The sequence below is a fragment of the Bufo bufo genome, chromosome 2, assembly GCF_905171765.1.
Source record: "Bufo bufo chromosome 2, aBufBuf1.1, whole genome shotgun sequence".
Classification (NCBI taxonomy): domain Eukaryota; kingdom Metazoa; phylum Chordata; class Amphibia; order Anura; family Bufonidae; genus Bufo; species Bufo bufo.
This window is the reverse complement of record NC_053390.1, coordinates 435,526,504-435,547,838: the sequence shown is the minus strand read 5'-3', so window position 1 is coordinate 435,547,838 and position 21,335 is coordinate 435,526,504.

Here is a 21,335-nt window from a genome sequence, read left to right as displayed (position 1 = left end):
TTCCGAAAATACATCCGCAAAATCTAAGAGATACTGGGGTAAAACCGTAGTAGACACCCCAGAGATAGAGGTACTAAGACAATTGTCCGAACAAAATTCAATCCAACCAATGATCTGCCTTGCCTGCCAATCTATAGTAGGGTTATGTTTTATCAACCACGGTAACCCTAAGATCATAGGAGCGGGCAAATCCTTCATGACAAAATAAGAGATGATCTCAACATGTGAATCACCCACCCTTAACTGAATACCATGAGCAATATGAGTGAGACTCCTTTGAGAAAGAGGGGAAGAATCGATTGCGAACACCGGAATCTCTCTTTCTAAGGTGCAAGTACTTAGGCCCAGATTTTGAAGAAATAGATAATCAATAAGGTTTACCCCAGCACCACAATCAAGGAATACTTCAAAATTAAATTTTCTTGAGTCTAGCGCCACCATAGCTGGAAGGAGAAAACGAGTATTGCAGGGAGATTGCATACTTGCTTGCTCCGGCAGCCCATTCACACTACCGAGAGTCAAGGATGTTTTTTTTTTCTCTTTATGTAAACCTCTTTGTGGTTCTTTATCATCAACACGCGATTTAACAAAAGGACAAGCATAAACAAAATGACCACTTTCTCCACAGTAATAACATTGCTTATGCAACCTCCTAAAGTTCCTATTACCAGAACAGAACAACACCTGACCCAGCTGCATGGGTTCCTCCCCTACCCCAGAATTACATGTCATAATACTCTGGGGAACTGGTGGGACGAAACCACTCACAGAAGGGATCCCTCGCGTGGAGGGGACTTTACACCGCTCTCTAATGCATCTATCTAACTGTACTGCCAAAGACATAGCATTCTCCAATGTATCCGGATACTCATGAAAAGCGAGGGCATCTTTTAATCTCTCAGACAACCCCTGACAAAACTGACTACGAAGCGCGGGGTCATTCCACCCAGACACAGTAGCCCATCTCCTAAACTCAACACAATACACTTCTGCAGAATGTTCTCCTTGTAATAAAGTACGCAACTTAGATTCTGCCATCGAGGCCCGATCTGGGTCATCATAGATTAATCCCAAGGCTTTAAAAAATTAATCCACCGACCGGAGGGCCAGAGAACCGGTCGGCAGAGAAAAGGCCCAGGACTGCGCGTCCCTTTTAAGCAGGGAAATGATTATCCCTACTCTCTGACTCTCATCACCAGATGAAGACGGCCGCAGCTGAAAATACAACTTGCATGACTCTCTAAAGCGGATTAAAATCATCCACACCCCCAGAAAACCGATCAGGCAGAGCAACCTTAGGTTCAAGGCTGGACTGACTCACCAGCGGAGCCATGAAGCAGAAAATTCTGACAAAGTGAAACTGCATTGCGGAGGTCAGCTACCTCCCAAGTTAACTCCTGCATGCGATCAACCAACGAATCAATTGACTCCATCTCAAAGCTGCTGAGAAATGGCAGTCTAGGTTTTGGGCGGGTTATAATGTCACGCTGGACAGGATACAAGATACAACATAAATCCACAGACAAGTGTCTACGCCAGAAGCTGGGGATAAAGGTCACCTCCTTACAAATCCCTACCAGCTCTCCCTAGACTTCTGTGCCCACGTTCAGACCCTAGAGGTGGGAATAAACGTGCCCCCGTGCCTAAGGCTGAAGATTCCCTAAGATGGTAACAGGGGGAAAGAGAAAACTTGCTTCCTCAGACCTGGAGGAACAGCCTAGACAGAACACACACAAGAAAACAAAACCAACTTATCTTGTCACAGAGCAGATACAGCAAATCCTTCTTTCTTTCTTTATTTCCTTCTTTCCTTCCTTCCTTCCACTGAGCAAGATAGAAACTATAACCCGCACAGGACACTGGGAAGGGGCGTAATTTAAACTCATACAAACGACCCCACCCAGTGCACCTGAAGGGAGGCGGATACAGCTCAACTCCAAAACAAAAACAAAAAACTACACACGTGCTTCTAACCTGGCAGACCTCCGCACATAACCTGAGAAGGGCATGACACCCCCCTCTTGAAAAAACCCTAATGATAATAGTTGAAACACGTGGTCGTCACAGGTGTTGAATTCCTCCGAGGCCCAAAACATTAGGCATTCAACTGACAGAAAAGGCCTTTTATGTCGCTGTATTTACCTAAGACGGGGACCATTATTTATTCTTGGTGGTGGTTGATATTTGTGGGGCTGTCATGAGGAAATTCAATTAAACGTGGTCGACTCGTCACATGTGTTGAATTCCTCCGAGATCCATGCCTCATTCATTTTTAGAAATGTGAGGTAGTCCACTCTGTCGTGAGCTAGGCGAGTGCGCTTATCGGTCACGATGCCCTCTGCTGTGCTGAACATCCTTTCAGACAGGACACTGGACGATGGGCAAACCAAGAGTTCCATGGAAAATTGTGGCAGCTCTGGCCACAGGTCAAGCCTGCACACCCAGTAGTCCAGGGGTTCCTCGCTTCTCAGAGCGTCCACATCGGCCATTAACCCGATGTAGTCGGACACCTGTCGGTCTAGGCATTCCCAGAGGCTGGATCCGGAGGGCGGCTGTCGATGGGTTGCCTGCAAGAATGATCTCATATCCGAAGTGACCAACACATATTCAAACCGCCCTCTTCTTCAATGCGCTTTTGGATTGGTACCGGCAAATGTTTCTCTGTGAGTGGAAATTCCTCTGCCAGCACCCGCAAAAGCAGAATGCAGCATTTCTCTAAGCAAGGCCTGGAAGTTCTGCATTCTGACAGCCCGCTGTGATGCTGGTAACATGTCTGCCATTTTGTGCTTTTACCGGGGGTCTAAGTATGTTGCCACCCAGTACTGGTCCTTGCCCTTTATGCTTTTTACACGGGGGTCCCTCTTCAAACACTGGAGCATGAAGGCCCTCATTTGCACTAAACTGGAAGTGGTGGAGTGGCCTGGCTCCTGCTCATCATTCAGGATAATGTCGTCCTCGGTCTCCTCATCCACCCAGAGACAACACCAGGGATCCCAGAAAAGTTTAAGGCATGCTCTTCTTGCATCTCCTCCCGCCCGGCACCATCCTTCTCTGACTCCTCTTCAGACTCCTGTTGACTTGTCTCAGATGGAATAGCCCCCCCCCCGTGGGAATTCGTCCAGCATCGCAACTTCCTCATCTTCCTGCTCCTGCTCCTCGACGGCTTGATCAATGACACGACGCAATGCACGCTCCAGAAAGAAAGCCTAAGGTACAATGTCACTGATGGCGCCCTGGCTGCGACTGACCAGTTTGGTGATCTCATCAAATGACCACAGAAGTCTGCATGTGTTGCGCATGAGCAACCACTGGCGCGGTGAAAAAAAAACAAGCTCCCCAGAACCTGTCCTGCCATAGAGTTACAGGTAGTTGTTAATTGCACGTTTCTGCTGGAGCAGCCTATCAAGCATATACAAGGTGGAGTTCCAGCGCGTCGGGCAGTCACAAATCAGACGTTTGACGGTCAGGTGGTGTCGCCACTGAACGCCAGCAAGGCGAGCCATGGCCATGTAAGATCTTGTAAAATGGGCAGAGATTTTCCTGACCTGCTGCAAGACATCCTAGACCCCAGGGTATTTGGCAACAAATCGCTGCACAACTAAGTTCAGGACGTGTGCCATTTTGCCCTGTTTCAGCGCGCTCAGCAGATTGGCACCGTTATCGCACACCACTTTACCAACTGTCAAATTAAGCGGGGTTAGCCACTGACCGACCTGTGACCGCAAAGCTGAAAGGAGTGCGGGACCAGTGTGGCTCTTGGCTTCCAGGCACAACAGCCGCAGCACAGCATGGCAACGTCTCACCTGGCACGTCAAATAGGTTCTGGGGAGCTTGGGGGCCGCAGCGGAAGAGGTGGTAGTAGTGGAAAAGGAGGAGTCAGCCGAGGAGGAGACGGAGGATGGAGTAGGAGGAGGAGAAGAAGAGGCAGGCCTGCATGAAATCCGTAGCGGTTACACCAAATCCACACGGGTGCTACGGGTTGCATGCTTGAAAGCCGTTCACCCAGTGGGCAGTAAAAGTCATGTACCTTCCCTGCCCGTGTTTGCTAGACCACGTGTCTGTGGTCAGATGTATCTTGGCACTGACACTGTGGGATACCCTTCTGGGAGAAATATTTCCTTCCGGGGACCTTCCATTGAGGTGTGCCAATGGCCACTAATTTTCTAAAGTCCTCCAAGTCCACCAGTTTATATGGCAGTAGTTGGCAGGCTAGCAGTTCCGACAAGCCAGCGGTCAGCTGTTGGGCAAGAGGGTTATCCGGCGTCATCATCTTTTTACGCTCTAACATTTGGGCCACGGAAGCCTGCCTTTTGCCAGACGAACGCGACGACGGCACAGTGGAAGGTGAAGTGGAGGACAAATGGGAGGAGAGAGGAGAAGGAGAAGAGTCAGGACGTGTAGCGCCGAGAGTGTGGCTTTGTGGGTTTTGACGGCGTTGCTCCCACTGGGCTCGGTGACGGGAGGCCAGGTGCCTTCTTAAGGCGGTCATCCCTAGGTGAGTGTTCGGCTTACCGCGACTTATGCGTTGACAGCACAGGCTGCAGATGGCACCACTATTATCAGCAGCGGACACGTTAAAAAAATTCCACACTGTGGAGCCATGTGCCGGCGTCTTGGGAGCGCTAGATGTGACTGTGCATGGTGGATGGCTCGTTCCAGATACATTAGCAGTCTGCTTTTTGCCTCCTGTGCACTATAAGTTCTGCCTGCTTTTCCTCCTTCTCCTCCCTATCTGCTGCTCTGTCTCTCCCTCTGAACTCCCCTCCTCTCCCTCTCTTGTGGGCACCCACGTGACGTCCATCGACACGTCATTATCGTCACCTTCACCACCACTGACATTAGAGATCTCGGAGTAGGTAGCAACAGCGGGGACTGTAACACCCCAGAGTCGTATTACTACACACCTCTAACCCGCTACTATCTTCTAAGAGCTTTTATACTGTCATCTGATGTGATTTTGCTTATGTTCCCCAGAGATGTGCATAAAAATTATGTTTAATGTAATTGTTCTTGTAATTTTTCAGGTTCACCAGCAGGTGGCAGCATCATTGGCAGACATAGTCTTAATGTTATGGCAGTTCAGAGTGGAACAATCCTGTTCTATTCTGCCCCCCTTCTGAAGAGAGGTGGACTATTCCGTCTTCCTGCAGAAAGGGAGGGAAAAACCATTTAGAGCCAGATATAGTTTTACCCCTGCATAGGAAAGACAGCAAGGACTTAGTAACGTCTGAGACTTGGTCATATTCCCAGTCTGAGCACCTTCAGCCTAAGCTGGATGAAGAAGCAGAAAACTACAGACAACCTCCAGAGTTCCAGGAAGAAAGCATCCCCTGAGAATTCATCTGAGAGATAAGTCCAGAGACCTAGGAGAAGCTATTCCCTCCTCAGCTAGTCTGTCTCCCACACAGCAGAGGACATTCAAAGCAGAAGCTTCATTCTTCCCAATTCTTGCCAAAACCTGCTGGGACCAGAGACCAAAGCTGTACACTGCTTGGATGAAAGTTATTTCAAGTAAAGAAACGTTTGAACTTTATCTAAAGGTCTGGACAACATTTATTCTGCAAAATTCCTCTATTACTCATACTATCACCACACTCAAATTTATTGCAAGTGAGTCAGGAGCCAGGAGTCCAGCCGTACCCAGGTAGGAGACACTGTGACACAATTATCACAATCTTACAGAGACATTATTGGCCATTACACCACTCTGGCATTCCTAATCTGGGACGTGCATTATAACACCTTGGAAGGGCCCTGGGGTTAGTACCCTGCGTACGCTGCAATTGGCGTCACGACAAATACAGAAATTTAACAACCTGTATCCTGGCCATTGCAGGACCACCCTCCTTGGGATGATCTGGGTACTGTCGTCAGACTGCTGGGTGGCGACCGTTGATACCTCCTCTTTCTGATCCGATGTCAAGAATGGCTGCGCTTCGGTAAGGTCTTGGAATGGATGGGAAAATAATTCCTCTGACTCAAGCGGAGGGGATATGGTGGTGGTGGTGTCTTTGGGGGCGCACACAGCAGAGAGTGAAGAGGGTGCAGATAGAGAGGATGAGGAGGGGGCAGAAGCGGAAGGCTGAGTGAGCCACTCGACCAAGTCTGGTGCGACCTTCTGCAACTTCCCACTTAGGCTCCGGCCTGGTGCACCTGCCCGACCCCTACCACTCCTGCGGAATGGCCTGCCTTTTCCTCTGCCTGTCATGTTCAAAATGACCCTGTGAAAAAAGACCCTATAGAAGAGCAGTATTTGTGGAAGAAGGTATATTACACCCCTGCCTCAATCAGTTTTTTGGGGGGCAACTGGTATATCACACCAGTTGAAATTATTTGCTCCAATTGCGTTTGTCACTCTGTGTAGCTGCAGTAACGCTGCAAAACCGAAAACAAATGCTTCCCTACCTAAATGAGCTATATAGAAATTATATTATTGGTATATAACACCCCTGCTTCAATCAGTTTTTTTGTGGGGCAACTGGTATATCACACTAGTAGAAATTATTTGTTCCAATAGTGTTTGTCACTGTGTAGCTGCAGTAACGCAGCAAAACCACAAACAAATGCTGCACTACCCAAATGCACTATATAGAAAGTATATTATTGGTATATCACACCCCTGCTTCAATCAGTTTTTTGGGGGGGAAACTTATATATCACATCAGTAGAAATTGTTTATTTCAATAGCGTTTGTCACTTTGTGTAGCTGCGGTAATGCAGCAAAACCGCAAACAAATGCTGGACTATCTAAATGCACTATATAGAAAGTATATTATTGGTATATAACACCCCTGCTTCAATCAGTTTTTCTGGAGGGCAACTGGTATATCACACCAGTTGAAATTATTTGTTCCAATAGCGTTTGTCACTCTGTGTAGCTGCAGAATCGCAGCAGAACCACACACAACTGCTGAACAATACAAATGCACTATAATATACTTTCTATGTTAGAAAGTATATTATAAGTATATTACACCCCTCAGTAAGTCACACCTATCGATAGCACACCTATGCCAATCCTTAAAAGGACTTTTGTGGCCCTATTAGCTAGCCTTTAGTGTCCCTAACAGTCTGTCCCTGCTCCAGACAGCAACCTCTCCCTACACTGGCAAAAGAATGAATATAAAATGGCGGCCGGTTTATTTATAAGGTAGGGGCTATGTCGATGTGCTGAATCGTCTCAATTGGCTGTCCTGTACCACCTTATGGATGTGTCATGGGTCAAAGTTCTTCACAATGTAAAAGAATATGGTGCCGGCGGACATCGCCATATGTTCGCCCATTCGCAAACCGCGAACGAGCAAAGTTCGCCGTGAAACGACCGCCGGGCGAACCACAAGGCCATCTCTAACATTGGCCTGCTTCTCAGCATGGACCCGGGTCCGGTCATAGCCCCGCTCCAACATGCGCTGCAGGATAAATATGCAAGCATATAATGCCAATTTTTTTAAATACAAGTATTGTAAATAATGTCCTCAGCAAAACATCAAAAAGTATTTTGCCTTCGAAGGGGAAATATTAGATTTAATGTTACTGTTATAAGATCGGATTGTATTGTAATTGTATGTGTGTGTGTCACGGCGTGGTGTAGGAGGGGAACTCCACACCAAACACAAAAGGGAAAGGGTTGCAAACTAGGGAAAGGGTTAAGGTCACCAACAATAAATCCCAACCCGAGCCCTGACTGCTAACAGAATGAACCCCAACGGTAGGACTGTTCATCCGCAGGAACCTAAGCCTTGCTCACCATAGAAGACCCTGAAGATAGTGATTGGGCCACAGATGACCTGTTCCTTCCCAGCTGAAGGAACAAGGTTCTGCCTCAGGTCTGGTACCAAGAGACAGGGAAATAATCACAATACAAAAAGGAAAGACACTTAACTCCAGGAAAATGAAAAGCAGGAACTCAGCCGAGATCCAGACACCAAATGATCCACAACCAGAATGAGCTGTCAACCCCATGGAGTAATGGGTAAAGCCAGACTAAGAAGGGAGTAGTAATGCTCACATGATCTACACCTGAAAAGGAGGTTTGGACATCCCAGCAACACATAGACAAAGTGAAACCAAAAGAAGCTGTCAGATCACTGATGTGCAGCCAGTCTTTCAGATCTTCTACCACCTGTCACGGGTGTGACAGTACCCCCCGTTCTACGGGTGGCCTCTAGACACCCAGGACCCACTTTATCTGGATGAGCTCTCTGAAAAGCTTTCACCAGACGCTTAGCATTAACGTCGGCCACTGGGACCCACATCCTCTCCTCTGGTCCGTAACCCTTCCAGTGCACGAGATACTGGAGGGATCTACGGAGAACTTGGGAGTCAATTATCCTGGCAATTTGAAATTCCAAATTACCGTCCACAATCACAGGAGCGGGAGGCAAGGTGGACAGTTCAACAGGTTCAACATAACTCTTCAACAACGACTTATGGAACACATTATGAATTTTCAAAGCTTGGGGGAGCTCAAGACGAAAGGCTACTGGGTTAACAATGGCAGTGATCTTATATGGACCAATAAACCTTGGACCCAACTTCCAAGAAGGTATTTTCAACTTAATGTTTCTTGTAGACAGCCACAAAGAATCACCCACTCTCAGGTCTGGACCATTCATACGTCTCTTGTCAGCCATACGTTTATACTTCTTGCCCATCTTTTCCAGATTATTTAGAATTTTCCGCCAAATAGCTGACAAAGAAGAAGAAAATCTTTCCTCTTCAGGTATACCAGAAGTCTCAGTGCCATAAAATGTGCCAAATTGTGGGTGGAACCCATATGTCCCAAAAAATGGCGACTTATCAGTAGATTCCTTTCTACAGTTGTTTATGGCAAATTCGACAAAAGACAAGAATGAAGGCCACTCCTCTTGATTCTCTGAGACAAAACATCTCAAGTAAGTCTCCAAATTCTGGTTCGTGCGTTCAGTCTGTCCGTTCGACTGAGGGTGAAAGGCCGAAGAGAAGGAAAATTGTACCGCCACATGAGTACAGAACACCTTCCAGAACTTGGAAACAAACTGAGTCCCTCTATCAGACACCACATCACAGGGAATACCATGTAGTTTCACAATGTTATCGACAAACACCTGTGCAAGAGTTTTAGCATTGGGAAGACCTGGTAAAGCTATAAAGTGCACCATCTTACTAAAGCGATCAACAACCACAAGATTCAGAGTTTTCCCCGAAGAATTAGGTAAATCTGTGATAAAAATCCATGGATAAATGAGTCCATGGTCTAGAAGGAATGGGCTGTGAAGTAAAGATCCAGAAGGCCGGGTAAAGATCCAGAAGGCTTGGGCACGTGCACAAGTACTACAAGCTGGCACATAGTCCTCAACACACTTGCGTAAACCTGGCCACCAGAATCTACGAGATATGAGATCGACAGTGGATCTGCTCCCTGGGTGTCCTGTGAGAACAGTACAGTGATGTTCCTCAAACACCTTGTGACGTAGCTCAGAAGGAACAAACAACTTCCCCGGAGGGCAAGAATCCGGTGCTTCTCCCTGGGCCTCCAACACCTCTGCCTCAAAGTCAGGGTATAAGGTGGATATTACTACCCCTTCGGACTATATCGGGCCAGGATCTTCCAAATAACCTCCCCCGGGAAAGCTACGCTACAAGGCATCAGCCTTGATATTCTTAACTCCAGGGCGATAGGTGACAATGAAATTAAATCTGGTAAAAAAACAACGACCATCTGGCCTGTCTTGGGTTCAGACGTTTAGCTGACTCCTAGTAAGCCAGATTTTTGTGATCAGTGAGCACCGTAATAGGATGAATTGCTCCTTCCAACCAATGACGCCATTCTTCAAAAGCCAACCTAATGGCCAGCAATTCGCTATTACCCACATCGTAATTTTTTTAGTTTTTAGAGTTTCTTAGAGAAGAATGCGCATGGACGCCATTTACTAAGTGAAGGACTCTGCGACAGGACCGCTTCTACCCCAACCTCGGATGCGTCAACTTGAACGTCTGTGACACATCCGGTTGCACCAGTATAGGGGCAGAAGCAAAACACTCCTTCACCGCTGAAAAGGCTTGTAATGCCGCATCCGACCAGATTGAGATATTCAAACCTTTCATAGTGATGTCCATTAAAGGTTTAACCACAGTCGAGTAGTTCAAAATTAATTTACGGTAGAAGTTGGTGAACCCCAAAAACCGCATAAGGGCTTTCAAATTTTCAGGACGATCTTAGTCCAGCACAGCACGGACCTTCTCAGGATCCATCCGAAAACCTGAGGATGAGAATAGATAACCCAGGAATTGCACTTCCTGAACTGCAAATACACACTTCTCCATCTCAGCATACAATTTATTCTCTCTTAGGATCTGTAACACCTGTCTCACGTGATCCTGATGGGTCTTCATATCAGGAAAAAAAAATTGTATATCATCCAGATATACCACAACAAACCTCCCCACCAGATGAAAAAAGATGTCATTAACGAAGTGTTGAAAAACTGCACGAGGGTTAACCAAAAAGGCATGACCAGATTCTGAAAATGACCTTCAGGGGTATTAAATGCTGTCTTCCATTCATCCCCTTCCTTGACCCTTACCAGATTATATGCCCCCCTCAATTTCAACTTGGAGAACACCTTGGCACCGACAATTTGATTAAACAAATCTGGGATCAAAGGAAGGGGATAAGGCAGGGGCGGACATACCGCATGTGCAGCCGGGGGGGCCCCTTCTTACCGGCTGCAGGAGGAGATAAGCTATTCCCAGGGCTGTCTTTAAAGCGGGGCAAAGGCAGCTGCCCCGGGCCCACTTGCTCCTGGGGGGCCCAAGCAGGGGCGTACAGGCCTGGCGGGGGGAGGGGAGCTCTCTGACCGTTCCCAGCATGAAGTACAGTGAGAATGCCGGGCCCAGTCAGAGCGCTCTTCAAACTGGTGGCACAGAGGCATGGAGGAGGGGGGGCGCACTCACCCGGCCCGGCAGTTCTCATCACTGCCGGGCTGTTCGTTTCTATAGTGAAGCAGGGAGACCTCTCTGCTCCTTGCTTTACTGATATTCAGAGCTCAGGCGCTCCCCCTGCTGGCCGCACATTGCGCTGCTGGCTGTGGGAGAAGCGCTGAATGCCCGGGAATCTGCCTCCAGCCCAGTCAGCAGTGCTGTGAGTGTGGGAACCTGTCATCAGGGAAGAAGGTAAGTATTACGTTTTTTTTTCTCCATAAAGCTGCAAAAATGGGGCAACCACTAAAGTGAGGGGGCACAAAAGAGCATAATCACTGTGAGGGGCACATATCTGGGTATAACAACTACTGTGAGTGGGCACAGATATATAGGCATAACTACTGTGGGGGGCACATATCTGGCATAATGACTGTGAGGGGGCACATATCTGGGCATAACTACTGTGAGAGGCACATATCTGGCATAACGACTGTGAGGGGGCACATATCTGGGCATAACGACTGTGAGGGAGGCACTTATCTGGCTATAACCACTGTGAGGGGCACATATCTGGCATAATGACTGTGAGGGGGCACATATCTAGGCATAACGACTGTGAGGGGGCACATATCTGGGCATAACTACTGTGAGGGGCACATATCTGGCATAACTACTGTGAGGGGCACATATCTGGCATAACGACTGTGAGGGAGGCACATATCTGGGCATAACGACTGTGAAGGAGGCACATATCTGGGCCTAACGACTGTGAAAGGGGCACATAGCTGGGTATATTACTGTGAGGGGCACATATCTGGGCATAACAACTGTGAGGGAGGCACATATCTGGGCATAACGACTGTGAGGGAGGCACATATCTGAGCATAACTACTGTGAGGAAGGCACATATCTGGGCATAACTACTGTGAGGGAGGCACATATCTGGGCATAACTACTGTGAAGGGCACATATCTGGGCATAATGACTGTGAGGTATACATTGGCATGGCTCAGTCTTACAGGCCAGCACAGGGCCCCCTGCTGGCGATTTCACAGGGGCAGTCACCATCCCTTCCTTATGTGATTATTCTTTTTCTCTATCACCACAGGGACCTTGTTCTGGATCCAGCAGACATCACGCCCGACACCAGTGACACCCTGGATGAGGTAGGACCAGATTTTATTAGGACTGGGTGAGTGTAGCCATGCATTGGGCTTAGGAGAGCCAAGCTCCGCTCCGGACAGCTGAGACACTGAGCAGTAACATGATTGATAATGCTCCGTATCTCTCTGTGATCTTTTTACTACAAAATCACAGTGACACTGTATGATTTGTATTGCTATAAGTAATGTTAGGACGGAATTGGTTATGTTGAGAACTTGGCTTGGAGGGGGACCAGGCACATTCTTTGCCTGAAAGTACCATCCTTTTTCTTAACAAAGAAAAATGTAGCGGCCACTGGGGATTTAGACGGTCTGATATGTCCCTTAGCCAAACTCTCAGTGATATATTCTCGCATGACCGTTCTTTCGGGTTCAGAAAAATTATATAATCGAGATTTGGGCAATTTAGCTCCGGGAATAAGATTGATGGGACAATCATAATCCCGATGCGGAGGTAATTCATGGCCTCCACTTTCAGAAAATACATCAGAGAATTCAGATATAAATGAGGGTACAGCTCTAGTGGTTACAACAGAAATCGATGTATTAAGACAATTTTCTGTGCAATAATCAATCCATCGAGAATCTGTCTCGCTTGCCAATCGATGGTAGGATTATGTTTAACCATTTATCTTAACCATGGCAAGCCCAAAACCAACGGAGCAGGCAGACTCTCCAACACAAAACAACGAAATGAATTCCTGATGAAAATCACCCACCCTCAATTTGATGTTCTGCACCATCTGTGATAAGTATTTTTGAGTAAGTGGAGCGAAATCAATTGCAAAAATATTTTTTCTAATGCACTTGTTGACAATCCATGCATGCGAACGAACTGACCATCAACTAGGTTAACCTCTGCCCCACTGTCAATAAAGGCCTCAATTTTCACAATTTTGGATTCTAGCACCACCTCAGCAGACAGGAGAAATCAGGTACTACCAGTAAATGATAAATTTAAGTTCTCTGGCTCTCCACCCGCACCACCAAGAGTAAAATGGGAATTAAACATTTAATTTTTGTTTTTACCTTGACACTGAACGTAGGGACATACATTAACAAAATGTCCCTTTTTATTACTGAAAAAACAGGCTACTTTCTTATGACCAACATTCTTTCCCACAGGTCTAGTGGTAGCTACCCTCAACTGCATGGGCTTGTCCCCAGACATACACTCAAGTGTCTCTTCACCCAAAGTGTCAGAGGAAGCCGTCACCTCATAGGATAGTACTTCCTGAGAATGAGAGACCTTAGATCTCTCTCTCAGACGTCTATAGATACGTACAGCAAGTGACATAGCCGCCTCCAATGACTCTGGATTTTCGTGAAAGGCCAACGCATCTTTCAGCCTCTCGGATAACCCCTGACAAAACTGACTACGGAGAGCTGGATCATTCCACTCCGTATCCATATCCCATCTCCTGAATTCAGAGCAATAGATCTCCGCAGACCGCTTTCCTTGGCGTAAACCACGCAACTTGGTCTTGGCCAGGGAAATCCGATCTGGGTCATTGTAGATCAGACCCAGAGCTCCGAAAAACTCATCTACCGACCGGAGGGACTGCAAAAAAAGCCTAAGCCTGAGCGTCTCCTTTAAGCAACGACATGATTATACCCACTCTTTGACTCTCATCACCAGAAGAATGAGGACGTAGCTTAAAATATCATTTGCATGATTCCTTAAAAAGCATGAAATTGTCACTCCCCCCGTAAAATCTGTCCAGGGAAGCAACCTTAGGTTCAGGGACGGACTGATTCCCACTGTCGGAACCAGCCGCCTGAGGTCTCTGGATCTGCGAGACAGTTTTGCGGGGGTCAGCTACCTCCAAAGACAACCCCTGTAGTTGTCCGACTAGTGCAGAGATTAGATCCATCACCGCAATGACACAAACAAAATGGCGTTTTTGGCAGTTGATAATGTCACGGTGTGGTGTGGGAGGGGAACTCCACACCAAACACAAAAGGAAGGGAGAAGGTACCAGGCCTGCAAACTAGGGAAAGGGGGAAGGTCCCCACCTAATAAATCCCAACCCGAGCCCAAACTGCTAACAGAATGAACAGACCCCGACGGTAGGACTGTTCATCTGCAGGAACCTAAGCCTGGCTCACTCTAGAAGGCCCTGAAGATAGTGATTGGGCCACAGACGACCTGTTCCTTTCGAGCTCAAGGAACAAGAGTCTGTCTCAGGTCTGGTACCAAGAGACAGCGAAATAATCACAATACAAAAAGGAAAGACACTTAACTCCGGGAAAATGGAAAGCAGGAACTCAGCCGAGATCCAGACACCAAATGATCCACAACCAGAATGAGCTGTCAACCGAAAGGAGTGATGGGTAAAGCCAGACTAAGAAGGGAGTAGTAATGATCACATGATCTACACCTGAAAACGAGGTGTGGACATCCCAGCAACACATAGACAAAGTGAAATCAAAAGAAGTTGTCAGATCACTGACGTGCAGCCAGTCTTTCAGATCTTCTACCACCTGTCACGGGTGTGACAGTGTGGGGTCTGAGCAATCAGATATTGGTCACCAGAGCAGAGAAGTACCTGGCTAGTGAAGTGATGGTACGGTATGGGGTGTACAGCTGGTTCACCTCCCCGTGGTGCACCCTGGGTAACTCTAAATGAACCAGAAAATACTGGTGGTAAGACAAAGAAAGCTGCTCCTGAGTCCTGACCAATAGGACACAAACTCTAATCTATAGACTGTGTTTGTGTCTGTGTGTGTGGGGGGGAAGTGTATATAGTGTGTGGCAGGAAAATAAATGTGCAATGTGCATGTGAGAGATATTTCTCTGCTGTCCATACGTACATGCTACAGACATAGTGCTGTGATGTTACAACAATACTTAATGCACCAATCAGTAATATCTACTTAGACCTGATAAAAAGTGAAGTTAGATGTATCGCGAAAAAAAATTTGGATCATAAGTGGCGATTTTCGCTATCACGAATATTTTATAACACTGTATCTGCATATAAAGGGATTGGTCTGACATGCATGTGAAATGTAATCAAATACACTGGTGTAATGTGAAAATACTTACAGTGATCATGAGTTCTTCCTCACTGTCTCGAAAATTGCTCACGACCATCTTTTCCAATCGCCTCAAACTTCAGGTAGTCCGAAAACAGTTGCTAGGCCACTCCCCTTTTTGCGCATGCATATTAAGCGAATTTTACATTGCGATTTTAGTAATGAGAAAAAAAAATGTGAATGAAAAAAGCAAATTCACGAATATATGACGAATATTCTACTATATATTCGGGAAATTGAATATATTGCCCCTGCCGCTCAATACTATTCATGAGGAGACAGAGAGGAGGTGGGGATGTGGCCGCGTCCTACTATTTGATTAGGACAGGTTTTGTGTGTACTAGTAGGACGGCAGCCATTTTATTTCTCCTAATGTCTGCTCCCCAGACAAAATGAGTTATTATAACTAATAAAAGATATTTGGGAATATTTTTATAATAAAGTAATATCTAGGTATTTTCATTTTCTTCATTCTTGGAGAACCCTTTTAAGGTTGGTTATGTGCACTTGAAGTTTATTATAAGTTATTATAACCAGGGAAAAAAAACATTGCCATGCAATATTATTTCAAATTTAAACCAAAATTTGGGTCAATACAGGTTGGAGTCTGGAGTTTGATATTTTAGGGCTTGAGTTTGAGGTTTGGGTGCTGGGTCTGGTGTCTGAATCTGTGCCTGGGTCTGAATAAATGTAGGAGTCTGAGTTAAGGGACAATTTTTCGTGAGCTGAATTAATTTTTGGGTCCGAGTCTGGGTATTGAAGTAATGCGGAGGTCTTGAAGTATGTGCACGTGTGTATAAAGGTCTGTAGTAGGGTATGTATGTGTGCTTGCATATATGCATTTATGCAGGTTGTAAGCATATGTATGTTAGCATGTAGATATGTAGTGAGTTTGTGTATGTTTGCTGGCATTTATGTGTGCATTGTATGGCACTATTATGTGCATTGTATGGCACCGACTTTGATCCATGATGCATCTTTCACAGACACATTTAAAGTACAAGTGCCAGGATTGAACATGGTAAAGCTGGATCCACAGGGAGAAAATTCAGTGATAGTGCCTAGGGCAGCATAGGCTGTAAATGCGGCTCTGAGTTTAACATGCAGTAAGGATGCGTAAAGATACTTTTTTGAGCAGTATAGTAAATTTATTAATACAAACCAATTTCATGAAGGGATTTTCCCATTTCAGGAAGTGATAGTATCTTCCTAGGATAGGCCATAACTTTGTGATTGTAACTGCCAGGGCCTCCATGATGCTGAGAATTAAGGGGCTGCAACACTTGTCGAGTGCTGCATCCCCTTCACAGTTGTTCCCTGCACAGTGCCTCTCCGGGCAACCTGCAGAGTACTTCAGAACAGGCACATTAACTTGTGGATGGAAGCACAGGGAACAACTATGGAGGAACCACAGCAGTAAACCAGTGCTGTGGCTGCCTCATTTTCAAGACCAGATCCCTATTGATCACACAATGATGGCATATCCTAGCGATATGTTATCACTTTCTGGGTTGGGAAAATATTTTTAAGAAACAGAGACAGAAGGATTTGGGACAAAAATAGGGACTGACCCTCCAAAATAGAATGTTATGTTAGGGCCATGGGCGTCCGCAGGGGGGGGGCAAGGGGGGGTAAATCTGTGAACTGAGTTATGCCTCTGCTCTGCAGCTGCTGCACTTGCCAGCGCCGCAGAGTGAGGAGCGGTATCTATCAGGAGCATGCACGTGCCCTGATGAATCTCCAGGGCCCGGCGCGCACGACAGTACGAAGCTCCGCCCACCTTCCGGACGGGAAAGACATTGCGGAGCCGGAGCAAGAAGAAGAGCCATCCGCAGTGTGCCGGCTGCTTCAGGACTCCACAACCACAGGCAGCCTGAATGAATGAGCGAGAGCGACACTAACACAGTGAGTGACTGACAGTCAGTGTCACAGACCAGTCAGTGTGACAGTACTCCCTGAGTGTTAGGTGTGGGGTGACCAGGCGGTATATGAAGGGGCAATACTGCCTGGTATTATATGGACAGCAGATATAGCATCCTCTGGGCAGTACTGTCTATGGTCAATTCATCCTTCACAAGCACCCTGACTGCCACCTGCTTGGCTATCAGTGAGTGACAGTAAGTCAGTGTCACAGTGTGACTACTGAGTCACTCCCTGACCCTGAGTGTTAGGTGTGGGGTAAGTCACTGATAGCCAAGCAGCAGGCAGTGAAGTGCCATGAGAGCCAGGCCAAGCAGGTGGCAGTTAGGGTGCTTGTGAAGGATGACCATAGACAGTACTGCCCAGAGGATGTCATCTCTGCTGTCCATATACCAGGCAGTATTGCCCCTTCAATCATATACCGCCTGGTCAGGGTGACCAGGCAGGCAGGCGGTATATGAAGGGGTAATACTGGTGGTAGGCCTGGTATTCTGCATCTGCTTGTAAGTTACATATGACAAAAGCCTGGAAGCGTTCAGGTACAGAACACATTTCATTTGTTGGCGACAAAATGCTAATTAACATATTGCCGAGACTAAAACAAAGGGGTGCAAAAATCATTTTAAATTAATAGACATTCAAGTGAAATAAGAAGAATTGGTCTTTCCTTTTGTGGTGGCTTCCTATTTTAAAGTTTAGTCCCTGTACAGTCGTGGCCAAAAGTTTTGAGAATTACATAAATATTGGAAATTGGAAAAGCTGCTGCTTACGTTTTTATAATAGCAATTTGCATATACTCCAGAATGTTATGAAGAGTGAATTGCATAGTCCTTCTTTGCCATGAAAATTAACTTAATCCCAGAAAAAACTTTCCACTGCATTTCATTGCTGTCATTAAAGGACCTGCTGTGATCATTTTAGTAATCGTCTTGTTAACTCAGGTGAGAATGTTGACGAGCACAAGGCTGGAGATCATTATGTCATGCTGATTGGGTTAAAATGGCAGACTTGACATGTTAAAAGGAGGGTGATGCTTGAAATCATTGTTCTTCCATTGTTAACCATGGTGACCTGCAAAGAAACGCGTGCAGCCATCATTGCGTTGCATAAAAATGGCTTCACAGGCAAGGATATTGTGGCTACTAAGATTGCACCTCAATCAACAATTTATAGGATCATCAAGAACTTCAAGGAAAGAGGTTCAATTCTTGTTAAGAAGGCTTCAGGGCGTCCAAGAAAGCAAGCGCCAGGATTGTCTCCTAAAGAGGATTCAGCTGCGGGATCGGAGTGCCACCAGTGCAGAGCTTGCTCAGGAATGGCAGCAGGCAGGTGTGAGCGCATCTGCACGCACAGTGAGGCAAAGACTTTTGGAAGATGGCCTGGTGTCAAGAAGGCCAGCAAAGAAACCACTTCTTTCCAAAAAAAAATCAGGGACAGATTGATCTTCTGCAGAAAGTATGGTGAATGGACTGCTGAGGACTGGGACAAAGTCATATTCTCCGATGAAGCCTCTTTCCGATTCTTTGGGGCATCTGGAAAAAGGCTTGTCCGGAGAAGAAAAGGTGAGCGCTACCATCAGTCTTGTGTCATGCCAACAGTAAAGCATCCTGAGACCATTCATGTGTGGGGTTGCTTCTCATCCAAGGGAGTGAGCTCACTCACAATTTTGCCCAAAAACACAGCCATGAATAAAGAATGGTACCAAAACACCCTCCAACAGCAACTTCTTCCAACAATCCAACAACGGTTTGGTGAAGAACAATGCATTTTCCAGCACGATGGAGCACCGTGCCATAAGGCAAAAGTGATAACTAAGTGGCTCGGGGACCAAAACGTTGACATTTTGGGTCCATGGCCTGAAAACTCCCCAAATCTTAATCCCATTAAGAACTTGTGGTCAATCCTCAAGAGGCGGGTGGACAAACAAAAACCCACTAATTCTGACAAACTCCAAGAAGTGATTATGAAAGAATGGGTTGCTATCAGTCAGGAATTGGCCCAGAAGTTGATTGAGAGCATGCCCAGTCGAATTGCAGAGGTCCTGAAAAAGAAGGACCAACACTGCAAATACTGACTCTTTGCATAAATGTCATGTAATTGTCGATAAAAGCCTTTGAAACGTATGAAGTGCGTGTAATTATATTTCACTACATCACAGAAACAACTGAAACAAAGATCTAAAAGCAGTTTAGCAGCAAACTTTGTGAAAACTAATATTTGTGTCATTCTCAAAACTTTTGGCCACGACTGTAAACGTCCATATAAAAAAAATGCTTTGATTATTTAACAATTTATTATTGGTGACTTAGGATACTTTCACACTTGCGGCAGGACGGATCCGACATGCTGTTCACCATGTCGGATCCGTCCTGCGGCTATTTCGCCGTGTCCCCGGGCGCAGCACGGCGGTGCACGGCTTAAGGCCGCCGGACTAAAATTACTGCATGTCAGGTTTTTTAGTCCGGCGGCTTTCGCCGTGCTGCGCCGTAGCTCCGCCCCCATTATAGTCAATGGGGACGGAGTGGCAGCCCGGGGGCACGGCGAAATAGCCGCAGGACGGATCCGACATGGTGAACAGCATGTCGGATCCGTCCTGCCGCAAGTGTGAAACTAGCCTAAGATGACTTGTAGACACAAGCGGCAGGGCAGCCAGTATCCTCGTTTTTTAGGCACCTGGCTTTTTGAAGTCGCTGCTCGGACCCCTGTAATTAATGAAGTTGTAACATCTTGCTGCTGTCTGCCACTGTGTAAATGGGTAATATTTGCATGCATCTGAGTAGTGGGCCCCCAGAAGTAATTTTACTGGTGAGCCCTAGGCACCCCAGTCTGACACTGGAGAGGACTACAACTCCCAGCATGTCCTGTCCATTATGTTTTTATGGGATATCAGCAGACAATTCAGAGAGGGAGTATAAGAGGAGAGGACTACAACTTCCAAGGTTTCTTAGGCTCACCAATTTTCCACTGCTAAACTACGTCCCCGCCTGCACTGATCACATAATGGTGATATAATAATAGGTCCTTCCCAGTTCTTCTCTCCACTGCTGAACTCCTGCCCCTCCTGCACTGATCACATGATGGTGATATCATCACAGGTCCTTTTCCACTTCTCCTCTCCACTGCTGAGCTCCAGCCTTTCCGGCAATGATCACATGATGGTGACATCATAACAGGTCCTTCAGCTCTTGCAACTGTAGCAGATTATAGTGCCTGACCTGCTATGCCCCCCCACCCCTTCCCCTATGAAAATCCCAGATATTTTTGTTAATTTATAAATTACCGCTGAACATTTTTTTTAGGTCCCAGAAAGAGGACATATCTGGAAAAAAAAAGGACATAAAGACTGCTCTGGAGGAGTCTATGGCACTTGTGGGGCACTGTGGCTGTCACTTATGGTAGTACTGTGGTTGCTATGTTAGAGGGGCATTGTGGATGACATTTGTAGGAGCACCTTTAGCATCAGTGCAAATAGCTCCTTGGTAACAATATTGCTGGGAGATGTAGTGGCAGCGTGGTTTTCATTTATGGAGACTCAGTGGCTGGCAGTTTGGGGGCACAGTGGTTTTCAATTATGGGGTTATAGTGGCTGGCAGTTGTCCGGGCTATCACCCCTGGCATCACTGTAGATAACACCTATGTCATCAATATTGCTGGGATTTCTTGGGGAATTATGGCTGCCTGTTACAGAGACAGCAGATAAAATTTATGGAGGCTTTGATTGGCAATTGTATGGCATTCACTATCTCTAATGGAGACATTGTGGATAGCATTGTGAGATTCTGGAACAGCTCTTCCTGTATAATGTTTGTTTATAATTGTATTGGAACTATCATTTGGCATTTTGGGCACTAGAGGCCGCTGTTTCCCCACACAGCTAAAGTGATTGCTGGATTTGAATATGCAAAGGAGCTGATGACTCATGCTGATGACTCATGCAGGCTGTTTTCTGAGAAGTACAGGAAGGAGAGAGTCAGACATCTTGGGAGGATGGTGTGTGTGAGACAAACCGGTCTCATCACGGCGTTGGAGTGTCCTGCAGTGATAAGGGAGATAGTAGAGAGGGACTGCCACCCGTTCCGTACCCAGATCTTATCCTCAGGAGAAGGTATTGTCTCCAGCAGAGCTGATTGGAGCTTTAAAAGAAAAGAACATCTACTCAGCAAGGCCGCTAGTGCGCTTACAGGCCTGGAACTATCCTGATAGGAGACATCCTCTGTTACCAGATGGTATCAGGTCAGTGAACCCGGGTTTTGTTGTGTTCATTGCACTTTTTAGTGGTACCTGAAGGATCTGAGACTGAGCTTGTACCTG